The 16699-nt window shown below is 38.8% G+C and overlaps 1 long non-coding RNA gene across 3 annotated transcripts in view; it reads right to left on the minus strand.

The window, feature by feature from the left end:
• The window catches only part of LOC136793593 (uncharacterized), a 179705-nt gene that overhangs the window by 130235 nt on the left and 32771 nt on the right, over positions 1-16699 (minus strand). Inside the window, exon 2 of one of the 3 annotated variants that reach the window (XR_010839105.1) lies at positions 653-828. The exons of the other annotated variants lie outside the window; for them this stretch is intronic. This is a non-coding gene — a long non-coding RNA (uncharacterized lncRNA). The remainder of the gene's footprint in view (positions 1-652; positions 829-16699) is intronic. 3 annotated transcript variants of the gene reach the window in all.

Here is a 16699-nt window from a genome sequence, read left to right on the forward strand (position 1 = left end):
TCTCCCTCCAAACCTGCTTCTCTTGCAGCCTCAGCCATCCTTAGGTAAGTGCAATTCTATCTTTCCAATTGCTCAGGCTAAAAACCTTGGAGTTGTCTTTAATTTTTCTCTTTTTCACCCCAAATCCAATCCTTCAGTAAATCCCCTTGGCTCCACCTTCAAAATGCATTCAGAATTCAACCTCTAGGACCATTTCTACCACTCCCACCTGGTCTGAGTCACCATCTTCTCTTGCCTGAATTATTACAACAGCCTCCTAATAACTGGTTTCCCGGTTCTACCTTGGCCTCACTCTAATCCAATCTCAACATAAAACCCCAGAGTAATCCACTTAAAACTAAACACAAATACATCACTTCACTCCTCAGGATTCTTCAATATCTCATTTCACTCACTTGGAGTAAAAGCCAAAGTCCTTGCCAAGGCCCACAAGGCTCCACATAGATCTGGTTCTCCAGGACCTCTGAGACTTCATTTCTAGTACTTCATTTCTAGTACTCACTCCCACTACCTTGCATTCAGCCCCAGCCCCTGGCCCTGGCCTCCCAAAGATGTTATTACACCCCTGCCTCAGGGCTTTGCACAGGCTTTCCCCAGGTCCTCTCAACACTTACTCCTTCACCTACTTTATGTTGTTGCTCAAAATTGTCACCTTGGGCTTCCTTGGTGGCGCAGTGGTTGAGAGTCTGCCTGCCAATGCAGGGGACACGGGTTCGTGGCCCATTCCAGGAAGATCCCACATGGCGCGGAGCCGCTGGGCCCGTGAGCCATGGCCGCTGAGCCTGTGCTCCGCAACAGGAGAGGCCACAACAGTGAGAGGCCCGCATACTGCAAAAAAAAAAAAAAAAAAAGTCACCTTGTCAGTGAATGCCTCCCTGACCTCCCTATTTAAAATTTGCCCAGTATCCCCAGAACACCTTACCCTCCCCTCCATTCCTGCTGCTATGGTTTAAATGTTTGTGTCCTTCCCTCTCCCCCAAAACCCCTAATTTAAATGTTGAAATCTTAATGCCCAATGTGATGGTATTAGGAGAAGCCTTCGGGAGGTGCTTTGGTCATGAGGGTGGAGCCCTCATGAATGGAATTAGTGCTGTTATAAAAAAGATCCCACAGAGCTCTCCTAGCTCCTTCTAGCATATGAGGACACAATGAAAAGGTGCTGATTGAACCAGGAGGAGGGCTTTCACCAGAATATGACCATGCTTTGAACTTGAACTTCCAGCCTCTAGAACTCTAAGAAATAAATTTCTGTTATTTTTAAGCTACCCAGTCTGCGGTATTTTGTTATAGCAACCCAAACAGACTAAAACACCTGCTTTATTTTTTTTTCATGTGTTGCTGCATTTAATATACCCTATAATTTAATTTTTTGTTTTTATTTATTATTTATCTTCCTCCACTAGGATAGAAACTCTATTGAAGCAGTGATTTTTGTCTTTTTTTTTTCCACTGCTGTATTTCCAGTACCCAGAATAATTCCTGGAACAAAATATGTTTTCAAATAAATGTTTTCTAAGTGAATCAGTTAATGAATAAAGAAGCCTGCCCATGGGCTCCCCTGATGGCGCAGTGGTTGAGAGTCCGCCTGCCGACGCAGGGGACACGGGTTCGTGCCCCGGTCCGGGAGGATCCCACATGCCGCGGAGCGGCTGGGCCCGTGAGCCGTGGCCGCTGAGCCTGCGCGTCCGGAGCCTGTGCTCCGCAACGGGAGAGGCCACAACAGTGAGAGGCCCGCGTACCGCAAAAAAAAAAAAAAAAGAAGAAGAAGCCTGCCCAGCTCCATGGCCCTGATAGAACAGGTCACTTAAATTCACATCCTCTATCCTCATTTGTAAAGTATGATTCATGATCCTTATTAAGATCCCTTCCATGCTCTAAAATTAAAGTCATGATCATAGATCCATAGATATGGCAGGAAGCCCAATGATGCTCTGGGACAGAGTCTCACTATTGAACACTTGTAAAACCAAGCTGAAGTGGCTGTGAGAAAGGCACCCAGTGGTCCCCATGATAAAGACTGAGTTTCAACATAACTTGGTGTCAAGGTGGATCTGACGTTGCACTATCCTGTCTCAAAGAGTCATAAAGAAAATGTCTGATGGCTTTGTCCTTATATCTTTTAGCTACTTTTGGCAACCCAGGCAGTGTTCACTGCCTCCACCCAGCATGGTTTTGTAAATGTTAGATACCCTATAGAGTTTTAAGAGATGAAATATCTAATTAAAATGAGACTTCTGGTGGGAATAGCTTTCAGAGAGTAATGATGTGATGAGACAATAGTTAACCAGAAATGTCTGAGACCAGAAGTCGGGAGAACTTAATCCTAAACCTAGTACTGTCACCATCTGTGACTTCAGCCCTTTATGTCTCAGTTTCCTCATTTGTCAAAGAGATTTGCCATCCCTCACAGGGTAATTGTGGAAATTGCAGAAGATAATCGATGTAGAAGTTTTTTGTCTTTTTTTGGGGGGGGAGCTGCATTGGGTATTTCATGGCTGCACGCGGGGTTTCTCTAGTTGCGGCGAGCAGGGGCTGTTCTTCCTTGTGGTGCGCAGGCTTCTCATTGTGGTGGCCTCTCTTGTTGCTGAGCATGGGCTTAGTTGCTCCGCAGCATGTGGGATCTTCCCAGACCAGGGCTCAAACCCATGCCCACTGCATTGGCAGACAGATTCTTAACCATTGTGCCATCAAGGAAGTCTGATGTAGAAGTATTTTTAAAATTTATAAACACCCTACACCTACATAGTCAAGGAATTGTTTCATCCTTTTAAAGCACTAACAATGTGTTAAGTGCTAAAAGTGACAGAGAATTAAGTGGGATCTTTGCTCATAAAGCTATGAGATGCAGTCTTATAGGCTCAAAATCTACCTAACAGGATATGACATGCACACTGGGAGATACTCCAGGGAACAGGCTGTTGACAGAGTGGAAAAGTCAGGCATATGCAATTACAATGTTGAATCCAATCATCGTCATGAGTTCAGGGTAGATATTTATGGATCATCATGGGGATCGGGAGGAACCTGACATTCTGGATGGGTAGTAGGAGACGATTTTCTTGAGGAAGGAGAAGTTATCAAAGTCACTTCCAAGTCAAGAATTGGATACTTTACAAGTTGTACAGCTCATCTATTTAACAGGCCCTCACATTTGCTGCATGCAGAAGCTGAGTTTGGTTGCCATGAGACCACAGTAGACATTCTGAGTGCCACACTTGGTAGCAGCACAGCTGTAATTAGGACAGACTGCAATCAGGACCCTTTTTTCTGGCTCCACAGATAGTGTCAAAATCCATGTTTTCTTTTTCCAGGGCCCAGTTCAGAAATCAGTGCTGATCAAACAAAGCACACATTCTCTCTGGCACTGAATTTGACTCGGCAGAGTCTGTACAGAGATCCTGGCAAGCAAGAGATTCATTTTTTGAAGCCACGGACAGTCCCTGGAAGCAAATCTAATCCTAGTACAGTGTTCCAAGAAGAAAAGTGAGAAATTTTTAGAGATGGGCAGAAGGGAAGATATAAGAATAACCATAACAAGATCCTTAGAGGGGAGAGCCGTATTGGATTAAACTTTGTATGCCCTATAACAGCTATACAGTGCCTAAATAAGTGCCTGTAAAATACTACATGTTAATTAATGGAAGGAAGGAAGCCTAGTCAGGACAGGCTAAGCATCTATGATTGTATTCATTTGGTTGCAAAATCAAAACCTTCGGCCTTTAAAATCACCAGGACCGGCTCATGACTCTACGGACATACAACTCTTATTTCTGAATGCCATCCATGTGGCACAGCCACCGAATTGAGGCAGCAATCAGAAGAAGCAGATGGGTGCTCTGTGCTTTACCCAGTCTGATTTGGCCAAGGCCACACAGATAGGTTCTACAAAGGAAACATTATTGCCATTGTCACTGAAACACAAATCTACTTCTGGAAGACAAATGCCTTATAAATACACCAGTTGAAAAACAAAGTGAATTTAAGCCTATATGAGCAAGAGAAGATTCTTCCGTTTTTAATTTAATTTTTACTTTTTTCAGCTTTATTGAGATATAATTGACAAATAACTTTGTGTAAATTCAAGGTGTGCAATGTGATGATTTGATATACATACATATTGTGAGATTACCACAATAAGCTAGACACATCCTTCACATCACATAGTTACCATTCTGTGTGTGTATGTGGTGAGAACATTTAAGATACACTCTTTTAGCAAATGTTAAGTATACAATACAGTATTGTTAACTGCAGTCACCATGCTGTACATTAGATCCCCAGAACTTATTCATCTTGTAATTAATGCCCGCTTCTACTTTTCTCTGACAAACCTTTCAACCTTTAAGGTCCTCAAAACATTCCTGTTTCATATCTTTGTTTCTGGTCCCCTCAATGACTTTAGCTGTTTTCAGCACTTGTACATAGGAACTCCTCTTACATGACATAGTCAACTAATGCAATATCGGGGCCTTACAGATATGCTGGTTGCTGGAAAGTTAGCTTCTGACATGCCATATAAGTTTTCCAACAGATATCCAGCAATAATACATAATTACATTATATATTTATTATTATAATACATTATACTATATCATAATCATATAACTATACCTCTGCTGGATGTAGTGTAATCTTCTCTCAGTGACTCATAAATCACTTTAGGATCCTGGTGTGTCTCAGTTATACCTGGGCTCTCAGCAAGCAAAACAACTGTGCCAAAGTGCTGGTGAGTAGAACATTATGTTTAGTAGATTCCTGGTAAGCACAACTACATCTTTACTCCAGAACTATTTGGTATGTAGATAGCTCTTAGCAACCTAAGCATTTTATATCTACTTACTTACCAAGATTAGTTCTATTTAGTTTCCTGGATCAAACAAGATCAGGTGTGCTCTATTTAGCATGTTTTAAAATATTTGCTTATGATTATATTCATTTGTGCTCCAAGTGCTTTTCCTTATGTTTTTAGTCTCAGATTCTCTCCAGGCTCAAATATTTTATTTTCCATGGTAATTTCTTCCCCTGGATGTTTATTTTAAGGCTATGTACAATGAGTCCTTCAAAAAGTTGGCTCACTGACTGGTGCTTACTGGCTACATCTTACACAGCAAAAATAAGCAATATATTATTCAGCAAATAATCAAAATATTCTTGGAAATAATAAAGATTTAAGGTTTTCCTAGCATGATCTGCAGAGCTCTGGGTTTTTACAGATGTGCTTTGCTGGTCACTGTGATATGAAGAGAAAGCTAAACTCACTTCTCTCTGTGCATCTCATATTCCTCACCTTGAGCTGTTCTTTCCTTATCTGTTTTATATATTGGAATTCTGAATAAGGTTGTTTGTAAAATGGATTTCATATCATAAAAACAGTTTGACAATAAGCAATATTGCCCCACCCACTGACTGACTGTGAATATTTCATTTTGATTGATCTAGTTGCCTGTTAACAAAACTACTATTGGAAAGTAGCAGTGATGCTGAGAAGTCCTTTTTTTGGTGTAGAAATATTTTTAAATCCTTACCAAGGGTTCACTGCTTAATAAAGCCCATATACTCCCAATGCTTACTGTCCAAAGTATCATATGCCCACCACTCAGCTGAGCTTCCACCCTACAATTCTAAAATTTAAGCAAGCATGTGTGTTGTTGCTTTGAATATTTGGATTAGAAATTATTGGAGAAGCACGTTCTCATGCAGTTTGACTCTTCTCCACACTGGAGTAATTACCCCACATTGCAGCTGGACTCAAGGGATTTTGAATGTAGTAACGAATTCCTGTAAACCTTCCAAGAAATACAAAACCATATGTCTCAGGGACTTGGTTGGAGGCTGAAGCTATAGATAAGGATATGGAAAGGGAATGGTAGTACTTCCAAAGCCAACTGGTTATGAATTGAAATTCATTGCTAATGTAAATGAAGCTGGAATGCATTTTTCCCATGCTGTTTAGGGTGGAATTTGTCATAGTAGTAGGAAACTGGATGCTAAACTTTATAATTTGCTTTCTAATGATTAAAGAACAGAATGTCCATATTCTTAGAATTTTCATACTAGAAGTTCAAATTTATATATGGCTTATATTAACTGGATGGCTACAATGAGAAACTCTCAGAAGCTTAGGCAAGATCAAAAAAAGGCCAAAATATGAGACTGAAAGTAATGAGAATTAAAACACAATAGATGAAAATAGTCTTCTGGAAAAGTTCCATATTCAAGAGATCTTTTCTTCTTACTGAGGAGATCCAAATCCAGGCAAGAAATAAAACATAAATAAGAAAAGCAGTAACAATCAATTATATCCATTTATTATCTCTAGAAAGGGTGGGACATGTTTATGGAAGCATAGTATTTCAAACTGAGGCTGGGAAAAGAGGAACCAAAAATAAAAATTCATAACACTCTCTAAGAAGACATACTATATATATCTAAGTGACCTGAGGTAAACTCTCATTGAATAAGGATGGTTTAGCAAGCTTTTCTTATAGCCTTTTTTTAAAAAAAATTTATTTACTTATTTATTTTTATTTTGGGCTGCATTGGGTCTTCATTGCTGCATGCAGGCTTTTTCTAGTTGCGGTGAGCGGGGGCTACTCTTCATTGCGGTGCGAGGGCTTCTCATTGCAGTGGCTACTCTTGCTGCGGGGCATGGGCTCTAGAGGCGCAGGCTTCAGTAGTTGCAGCACATGGGCTCAGTAGTTGTGGCTCGCGGGCTCCAGAGCACAGGCTCAGTAGTTGTGGCGCAAGGCTTAGTTGCTCCACAGTATGTGGTATCTTCCCAGACCAGGGCTCGAACCCATGGTCCCCTGCATTAGCAGGTGGATTCTTAACCACTGTGCCACCAGGAAAGTCCTCTTATAGCCTTTAAGCAACTTTTAGGATCTCAAGAAAGAACAGGGAAAATAGATGTCTATAATCAGCTGACCATAAGTAAAAGAGATTATTCTAGATATACTGGATGGGCCTGATTCAATCAGTTGAAAGGCTTTAGTTGCAGATCTGAGGTTTTCTGGAAGAAGAAAAGAATTTCTCCTATGGACTGCAGTTCCAGCCTGTGTCTGAGACTTCAGACCTGCCTTTCCTCACAGCCTGACCTATGGATTTTAGACTTGCCAAACCAGCTCCCACAATCACTTAAGCCAGTTCCTCGAAATAAATCCCTTACTGTATCTTTCCTATTGGTTCTGTTTTTTTCTGATTGAACGCTGACTGACATCCTCCCGCACAACCTTTCTCAGGCAACTAACAGAGAATGTACGTCATCAAAAAGAAAGACTCTATAAAGAAAGAGGAAGACAAGGATCAAACAAACAGGGAATTCAATTTAAAAGAGAGATAAAGGGAATCCCAGGATGATGGTGACTAAACATTCCCAGGAAAACAGCTGTGGACGATGTTGGATAGGATGTCTGACATCCCTAAGGAAAACAGAAAGGGATACACTAGTTGCCTCTTAGTTACAATTTCACTTCCCTGGTTTCAGTACCCATGGTCAACTGTGGTCTGAAAATATTAAATGGAAAAATTCCAGAAATAAACAAAGTTTTAAATCACACACCTTTCTGAGTAGTGTGATGAAATCTCGCAACTTCCCTTCCAGGACTTGAACCATCCCACTGTCCAGAGCATCCTGTCCAGAGCCATTTCAGTTATCAGAATGAATGTTACAGTATCGCAGTGCTTGTGTTCCAGTCACCCTTATTTTACTTAATGATGGCCCCAAAGCACAAGAGTGGTGATTTGGATATACCAAAAGAGTGCTTCCTTTAAGGGAAAAGGTGAAAGTTCTCAATAAGGAAAGGGGAAAAAAAATGTATGCTGAGGTTGCTAAGATCTATGGTAAGAACGAATCTTCCATCCATGAAATTGTGAAGAAGAAAAAAGAAATTTGTGTTTGTTTTGCAAACTCCAAAAGTTACAGCCAGTGTGTGACATGTGCTTAGTTAAGATGGAAAAGGCATTAAAGAGAGAGACTAAATTCACAAACATTTTACCACTGTATATTGTTACAATTGTTTTATTTTATTATTAGTTATTGTTGTTAACCTCATTGTGCTTAATTTATAAATTGAGTTTTATCTTAGTTATGTATGTATAGGAAAATACATAGCATATAGTTGACCCCTTAACAACAGGAGTTTGAACTGCATGGTCCACTTATACATGAATTTTTTTTCAGTAGTAAATCATACAGTAGTACTACAGTAGTACTACACAATCTGAGGTTGTTTCAATCCACAGGTTCAGAACCTCTGATACAGAGAAACCATGGATACAGAGGAAGTAAAAATATGGAGAAACTTCAGATACGGAGAAACTGTGGATATGGAGGGTAGACTCTAATACTTGGATTTTTTACTGCTTGACAGTCAGCAGCCCTAAACCCTGTTGTTCAAGGATAAACTGTATATAGGGTTCAGAACTATCTAAACCTTCAGGCATCCACTGAGGGTCTTGGAATGTATCCCCCTCAGATAAGAGGGGACTACTATACTCATAAAGTGAAAATTAGTAATACGTATCAGATTAACAGGTTAGTAGCTGAGAAAACAAAAGCCAGACATATTTTAAAACAATATTGACAGTTCTTAGTGATTAAGACAAAAATGTACATATTGCCTTGCCTGCCCATTTATTGGTGGAACCACAGAAGTTTGCAATTCACTGAGCATAGGAAGCAGGAACACCAGCGAAACTCTTCCAGTGCCCTAGATGTGCCATAATTATGTTTTGACTGAGATTATTATCAATTTTGTGTTCCAAAGAAAAATGTCTCAGCAATGAATGCCTAAAATGAAATTTTCTGGGAACTTCCCTGGTGATCCAGTCGTTAAGACTCTGTACTCCCAATGCAGGGGGCCCAGGTTCAATCCCTGGTCAGGGAACTAGATCGCACATGCCTCAACTAAAAGATCCCTCGTGCTGCAACTAAGACCCGGAGCAGCCAAATAAATAAATATTTTTTAAAATAAATAAAATAAAATGAAGTTTTCTGAATAGGGTTGAAGAAATGATCTGGGAAACATGCCAGGAAGGAAAAGATTTCTAGGAGGAAAAGGAGAACTAAAAAGTTGTGTTGATAGAAAAATGTTTTTAGTAGATGGGAAGAAACTCAGTACTACTAAGGTCGTGGTGTGGGGAATAAAACTCCAGTGTCAGAGTAACAGGTTTGATAGCTTTCAGCCATCAGAGACTATAAAATAAAATCATATTATTTAGATATCAACATCATGTTTTATGCTAAACTGTGTCAAAAGCTAAATTTAAAGCAAATTTAGGTATAAATTGGATTGTTAGGTGAAGGAATGCCTTCTGAAGTTCTGGAGAGCCCAATAACTAACAAGTAATGGAATTATGAGCAGTGATTTCTATTAGGCTCAGGTAGATAAGTGAAGTGTCGTTCAGGTATGTCATAGATCTGAAGTGGATGGACAGGTTATAAATAGTAAGTACAATGTTCTAGGGTCAATTGAGTAGTGGCTTCAAGGGCATCAAAGGGCTTTAAGAGTTCTTTCTTCTACATCAGCATCTGAGGATTCTAGGGAAAGTTGGAGATACAATGCCTCAATCTTTAGTGAGTTTATCTTAAAATAATGAAAACAAATGGATTCATATGTACATATAGGGATAAACACCATAGTATCATAAATTAGGCAGACTGACTTCAGCAAGGGTGTTGGGAAAGTTGGACCGCTGTATGTAAATCAATGAAGTTAGAACACACCCTCACACCATACACAAAAATAAACTCAAATTGCATAAAGACTTAAATATAAGACATGAAACCATAAAACTTCTAGAAGAAAATAGGCAAAACATACTCTGACATAAATTGTACCAATGTTTTCTTAGGTCAGTCTACCAAGGTGACAGAAATAAAAACAAAAATAAACAAATGGGGCCTAATCAAACTTATAAGCTTTTGTACAGCAAAGGAAACCATAAACAAAATGACAACATACAGACTGGGAGAAAATATTTGTAAATAATGTTACCAACAAGGGCTTAATTTCCAAAATATACAAACAGCTCATACAGTTCAATATCAAGAAAACAAAAAACCCAGTCAAAAAAAGGGTAGAAGACCTAAATAGACATTTCTCCAAAGAAGACATAAAGATGGTCAATAGGCATATGAAAAGATGCTCAACATTGCTAATTATTAGAGAAATGCAAATCAAAACACTAATGAGGTACCACCTCACACTGGTCAGAATAGCCAGCATTAAAAATTCTGCAGATAGTAAATGCTGGAGAGGGTATGGAGAAAAGGGGACCCTCCTACACTTTTGGTGAGAATGTAAATTGGTGCAGCCACTATGGAAAACACTATGGAGGTTCCTCAAAAAACTAAAAATAGAGTTGCCATATGATCCAGCAATCCCACTCCTGGGCACATATCTGGACAAAACTATAATTTGAAAACATACATGCATCCCTATGTTCATAGCAGCACTATTTACCATAGCCAAGACATGGAAATAACCTAAATGTCTATCAACAGATGAATGGATAAAGGAGATGTAGTATATATATTCAATGGAATATTACTCAGCCATAATAAAGAATGAAATAATGTCATTTGCAGCAACATGGATGGATCTAGCGATTATCGTACTAAGTGAAGTAAGTTAGAAAGAGACAAATACCATATGATATCACCTATATGTGGAATCTAAAATATGACAGGAATGAACTTATCTATGAAACAGAAACAGACTCACAGACATAGAGGACAGACTTGTGGTTGCCAAGGGGGAGGGGGTTGGGGGAAGGTTGGATTGAGAGTTTGGGATGAGCAGATGCAAACTATTATATATAGAATGGATAAACAACAAGGTCCTCTTGCATAGCACAGGGAACTATATTCAATATCCTGTAATAAACCATAATGAAAAAGAATGTGTATATATATATGTATAACAATCATTTTGCTGTATACCAGAACTTACACAACACTGTAAATCAACTATATTTCAATTTTAAAAAAATTAGGCAGACTGAGACATGACGCATGCTAGTACCTTAGCAACATGTATAACTGGGAAAGGTGGAGAAGGTGAGACTGTGAAAACCTGGGCATGAGGATACCAATGAGTTTTGAGCACCTAGCTTCTGGAGTATCCAGGAAATCAAAAGCCCATAAAGCCAAAGGACATGGCAGCCTCAAGACTGAGTAACTAAGGGCCCCTCTCAGTTGGGCAGAGAACAGCATCAGGAATCCATCTGATGTTGATTATAACTCTCTTCACAGCAAGGCTCTTGCCAGGAGCTAGAGTCCACAGGAAAGAGGCTTGGTGCAAGCCAAATAGGGAGTTGGAGTCATAACCGAGCGAGCTCCAGCTCAGGGAGTATATCCAGTCCAACAAGGAAAGCAGACCAAATTCATGATCCGAATTAATATGGTGAGTAAAAGGGGGAAAAAATCCTGCAACAAAATGGGCTCCAATTCAAGAGCTTCCTGCAGTCAATTATAAACCAGGAAGACTAGTTCTAGGTTCTATCTATAGGTGGTGCTAACAAAACTGCTTTAACTTCCTGACCTGGTCATGATCTGCTAGGAAACCGGGGTCAGACTGGTCCAGCATGAGAAGGACAATATTGTCTCCAGCTGGGAAGAACTGGAGACAACAAAAGTAGAAAAAATGAGATTATTAAGGATAACAGGTACATATCTGTAGCTACATAAGATGAAATGACACTTGAGTCTCATTTCAAAGCTGTTATATCTGCTGAGAGTCCAAGGAAACCTTGTCAGTGACGAATCAGTTTTTAATGAATAGAGTTATAGGAGTTCTATGCTGTATATTTCTAAGAACTCTGCTCTGAGCAGGCCAATGAAAAGAAACTTCTGCACATTTACTCAGACAGACACCCGTTCAGAGTGATAACAGGAATTATTGTTTTGATCTCAGTAACAGTTTATGAAGCCAACTGGAGAGTCATGGAAAGAATGATCAATGCGAAGACAAAAATAACCTATACTTTCTTTTTCCCATAGAGCCTGAAAAATCCTTTTACCCACCTTTCATTATCTTTTGAAATAACTTGTAGGGAAATAAAAGCGGATGTCTGGAAAAGTCATCAAGAAAAGACACAAAGCAAAGAGATTTCAAACAGGTATGTTTTAAATGAACTGGCTGAAGGTTTGGGGGTTTTTTGGCCCCTGTTCCATCCCAACTGATCCCAGAGTGTTAGTGGCTGAGTGTTCTAGCAATGAACACTTTTTCAAATCCCAATGTGCTGTCATTTTACTTCTCTTTGGTAAGAGAAGACTTAAGAAAGTGGATGAGGGGCTTCCCTGGTGGCACAGTGGTTGAGAATCCATCTGCCGGTGTAGGGAACATGCGTTCAAGCCCTGGTCCGGGAGGATCCCACATGTCGCAGAGCAACAGGCCTGTGTGCCACAACTACTGAGCCTGTGTTCTAGAGCCCGCGAGCCACAACTACTGAAGCCCACATGACTACAGCCTGCGCTCCACAACAAGAGAAGCTGCCACAGTGAGAAGCCCACACACCACAACGAAGAGTAGCCCCTGCTCGCTGCAACTAGAGAAAGCCCATGAGCAGCAACAAAGACCTAACTCAGCCATAAATAAATAAATAAATAAATAAAATTACATTAAGGCAAATTTAAAAAGAAGTGGATGAAAGTATGCCTTAGAGTATCAAAACAGCTTTCTTCTGCAATCCAGTCCTTTTAATCCACAGGTAAAGCCAACTGGACCTGGAAAACTTCGAGTAATTCCTTGTCTGTCCTTCTGTTATACTTGCAAGGGAAACATATGTTACTTCTTATGAGAGCTGTCTAGATTCACAGAACATTCATTCATTGGCATTTGTTTTTTTCCTTTCTTTCCCAGAGTCATAGTATTTAACAACAAAATTTAAAAGATCTTTTGGTAGTTTGGGTACTTCTTTATTTTTTCTTTTTAAAAGGACAGATAGGGGAACCTTTAAGATGGCGAAGGAGTAAGAGGTGGGGATCACCTTCCTCCCCACAAATACAACAAAAATACATCTACATGTGGAACAACTCCTACAGAACACCTACTGAACGCTGGCAGAAGACCTCAGACTTCCCAAAAGGAATGGAAGCCTGAGAGCAACCTACACACAGAGGTATGGACAAAACCAAAGCTGAACCCCAGGAGCTGTGTGAACAAAGAAGAAAAGGGAAATTTCTCCATGCAGCCTCAGGAGCAGTGGATTAAATTCCCACAATCAACTTGAGGTACCATGCATCTGAGGAATACCTGAATAGACAATGAATCAACCCAAAATTGAGGCAGTAGATTTGGGGAGCAACTGTAGACTGTGGGTTTGTTGTCTGTGACTGACTACTTTCTGAATTTTATGTTTATCTTAGTATAGTTTTTAGTGCTTGTTATCATTGCTGGATTTGTTTATTGGTTTTGTTGCTCTCTTCTTTTTTTTATTTTATTATTTGTTTTTATTTTAATAATTACAAAAATTTTTTATTTTACTTATTTTATTTTTTTGGTGTTTTTGGTTTTTTTAAATTTTATTTTATTTTTTTTTATACAGCAGATTCTTATTAGTCATCAATTTTATACACATCAGTGTATACCTGTCAATCCCAATCGCCCAGTTCATCACCCCATCACCACCAACACCCCACCACAGCTTTCCCACCTTGGTGTCCATACGTTTGTTCTCTACATCTGTGTCTCAATTTCTACCCTGCAAACCAGTTCATCTGTACCATTTTTCTAGGTTCCACATATATGCGTTAACATACGGTATTTCTTTTTCTCTTTCTAACTTACTTCACTCTGTATTACGGTCTCTAGATCCATTCACATCTCAAAAATTGACCCAATATCATTCCTTTTTATGGCTGAATAATATTCTAGGTTCCACATATATGCGTTAATATACGATATTTCTTCTTCTCTTTCTAACTTACTTCACTCTGTATGACAGTCTCTAGATCCATCCACGTCTCAACAAATGACCCAATATCATTCCTTTCTATGGCTGAGTAATATTCCATTGTATATATGTACCACATCTTCTTTATCCATTCGTCAGTCAATGGGCATTTACGTTGCTTCCATGACCTGGCTATTGTAAAGAGTGCTGCAATGAACATTGGGGTGCACGTGTCTTTTTGAATTATGGTTTTCTCTGCGTATATGCTGAGTAGTAGAATTGCGGTATCATATGGTAATTCTATTTTTTATTTTTTAAGGAAACTCTGTACTGTTCTCCATAGTGGCTGTATCAATTTACATTCCCACCAACAGTGCAACACCTTCTCCAGCACTGGTTGTATGTAGATTTTCTGATGATGCCCATTCTAACTGGAGTGAGGTGATACCTCACTGTAGTTTTGATTTTCATTTCTCTAATAATTAGTGATGTTGGGCAGATTTTCACATGCTTTTTGGCCATCTGTATGTCTTCTTTGGAGAAATGTCTATTTAGGTCTTCTGCCCATTTTTGGATTGGGTTGTTTGTGTTTTTAATATTGAGCTGCATAAGCTGTTTCTATATTTTGGAGATTAATCCTTTATCCATTGATTAATTGCAAATATTTTCTTGCATTCTGAGGGTTGTCTTTTTGTCTTGTCTATGCTTTCCTTTGCTGTGCAAAAGCATTGAAATTTCATTAGGTCTCATTTGTTTATTTTTGTATTTATTTCCATTACTCTAGAAGGTGGATCAAAAAATATCTTACTGTGATTTATGTCAAAGAGTGTTCTTCCTATGTTTTCCTCTAAGAGTTTTATAGTGTCCGGTCTTACATTTAGGTCTCGAATCCATTTCGAGTTTATTTTTGTGTATGGTGTTAGGAAGTGTTCTAATTTCATTCTTTTATATGTAGCTGTCCAGTTTTCCCAGCACGACTTATTGAAGAGGCTGTCTTTTCTCCATTGTATATTCTTGCCTCCTTTGTCATAGATTAGTTGACCATAGGTACGTGGGTTATCTCTGGGCTTTCTATTTTGTTCCATTGATCTATGTTTCTGTTTTTGTGCCAGTACTATATTGTTTTGATTACTGTAGCTTTGAAGTATAGTCTGAAGTCAAGGAGTCTGATTCCTCCAGCTCTGTTGTTTTTCCTCAAGACTGCTTTGGCTATTCGGGGTCTTTTGTGTCTCCATAAAAATTTTAAGATATTTTGTTCTAGTTCTGTAAAAAATGCCATTGGTAATTTGATAGGGATTGCATTGAATCTGTAGATTGCTTTGGGTAGTATAGCATTTGCACAATACTGAATCTTCCAATCCAAGAACATGGTATATATCTCCATCTGTTGGTATCATCTTTAATTTCTTTCATCACTGTCTTATAGTTTTCTGCATACAGGTCTTTTTTCTCCCTTGGTAGGTTTATTCCTAGGTACTTTATTCTTTTTGTTGCAGTGGTATATGGGAGTGTTTCCTTAATTTTTCTTTCAAATTTTTCATCATTAGTGTATAAGAATGCAAGAGATCTCTGTGCATTAACTTTGTATCCTGCAACTTTACCAAATTCATTGATTAGCTCTAGTAGTTTTCTGGCGACATCGTTAGGATTATCTATGTATAGTATCATGTCAGCTGCAAACAGTGACAGTTTTACTTCTTGTTTTCCAATTTGTATTCCTTTAATTTCTTTTTCTTCTCTGATTGCCATGGCTAGGACTTCCAAAACTATGTTGAATAAGAGTGGTGACAGTGGACATCCTTATCTTGTTCCTGATCTTAGATGAATGCTTTCAGTTTTTCACCATTGAGAATGACGTTTACTGTGGGTTTGTCATAAATGGCCTTTATTATGTGGAGGTAGGTTCCCTCTATGCCCACTTTCTGGAGAGTTTTTATAATAAATGGGTGTTGAATTTTGTCAAAAGCTTTGCCTGCATCTATTGAGATGATCATATGGTTTTTATTCTTCAATTTGTTACTGTGGTATATCACATTGATTAATTTGTGTATATTGAAGAATCCTTGCATCCCTGGGATAAATCCCACTTGATCATGGTGTCTGATCATTTTAATGTGTTGTTGGATTCTGTTTGCTAGTATTTTGTTGAGGATTTTTGCATCTATATTCATTAGTGATATTGGCCTGTAATTTTTTTTTTTTAATATCTTTGTCTGGTTTTGGTATCAGGGTAATGGTGGCCTTGTAGAATGAGTATGGGAGTATTCCTTCCTCTGCAATTTTTTGGAAGAGTTTGAGAAGGATGGGTGTTAGCTCTTCTCTAAATGTTTTATAGAATTCACCTGAGAAGCCATCTGGTTCTGCACTTTTGTTGGAATATTTTTAATCACAGTTTCAATTTTACTACTTGTGATTGGTCTGTTCATATTTTCTATTTCTTCCTGGTTCAGTCTTGGAAGGTTATACCTTTCTAGGAATTTGTCCACTTCTTCCAGGTTGTCCATTTTATTGGCATAGAGTTGCTTGTAGCAGTCTCTTAGGATGCTTTGTATTTCTGCAGTGTCTGTTGTAACTTCTCCTTTTTCATTTCTAATTTTGTTGATTTGAGTCCCGTCCCTCTTTTTCTTGATGAGTCTGGCTAATGGTTTATCAATTTTGTTTATCTTCTCAAAGAACCAGCTTTTAGTTTTATTAATCTTTGCTATTGCTTACTTTGTTTCTATTTCATTTATTTCTGCTCTGATCTTTACAATTTCTTTCCTTCTGCTAACTTTGGGTTTTGTTTGTTCTTCTTTCTCTAGTT

Source organism: Kogia breviceps, chromosome 2 (assembly GCF_026419965.1).
Source record: "Kogia breviceps isolate mKogBre1 chromosome 2, mKogBre1 haplotype 1, whole genome shotgun sequence".
In the NCBI taxonomy this organism is placed as follows: domain Eukaryota; kingdom Metazoa; phylum Chordata; class Mammalia; order Artiodactyla; family Physeteridae; genus Kogia; species Kogia breviceps.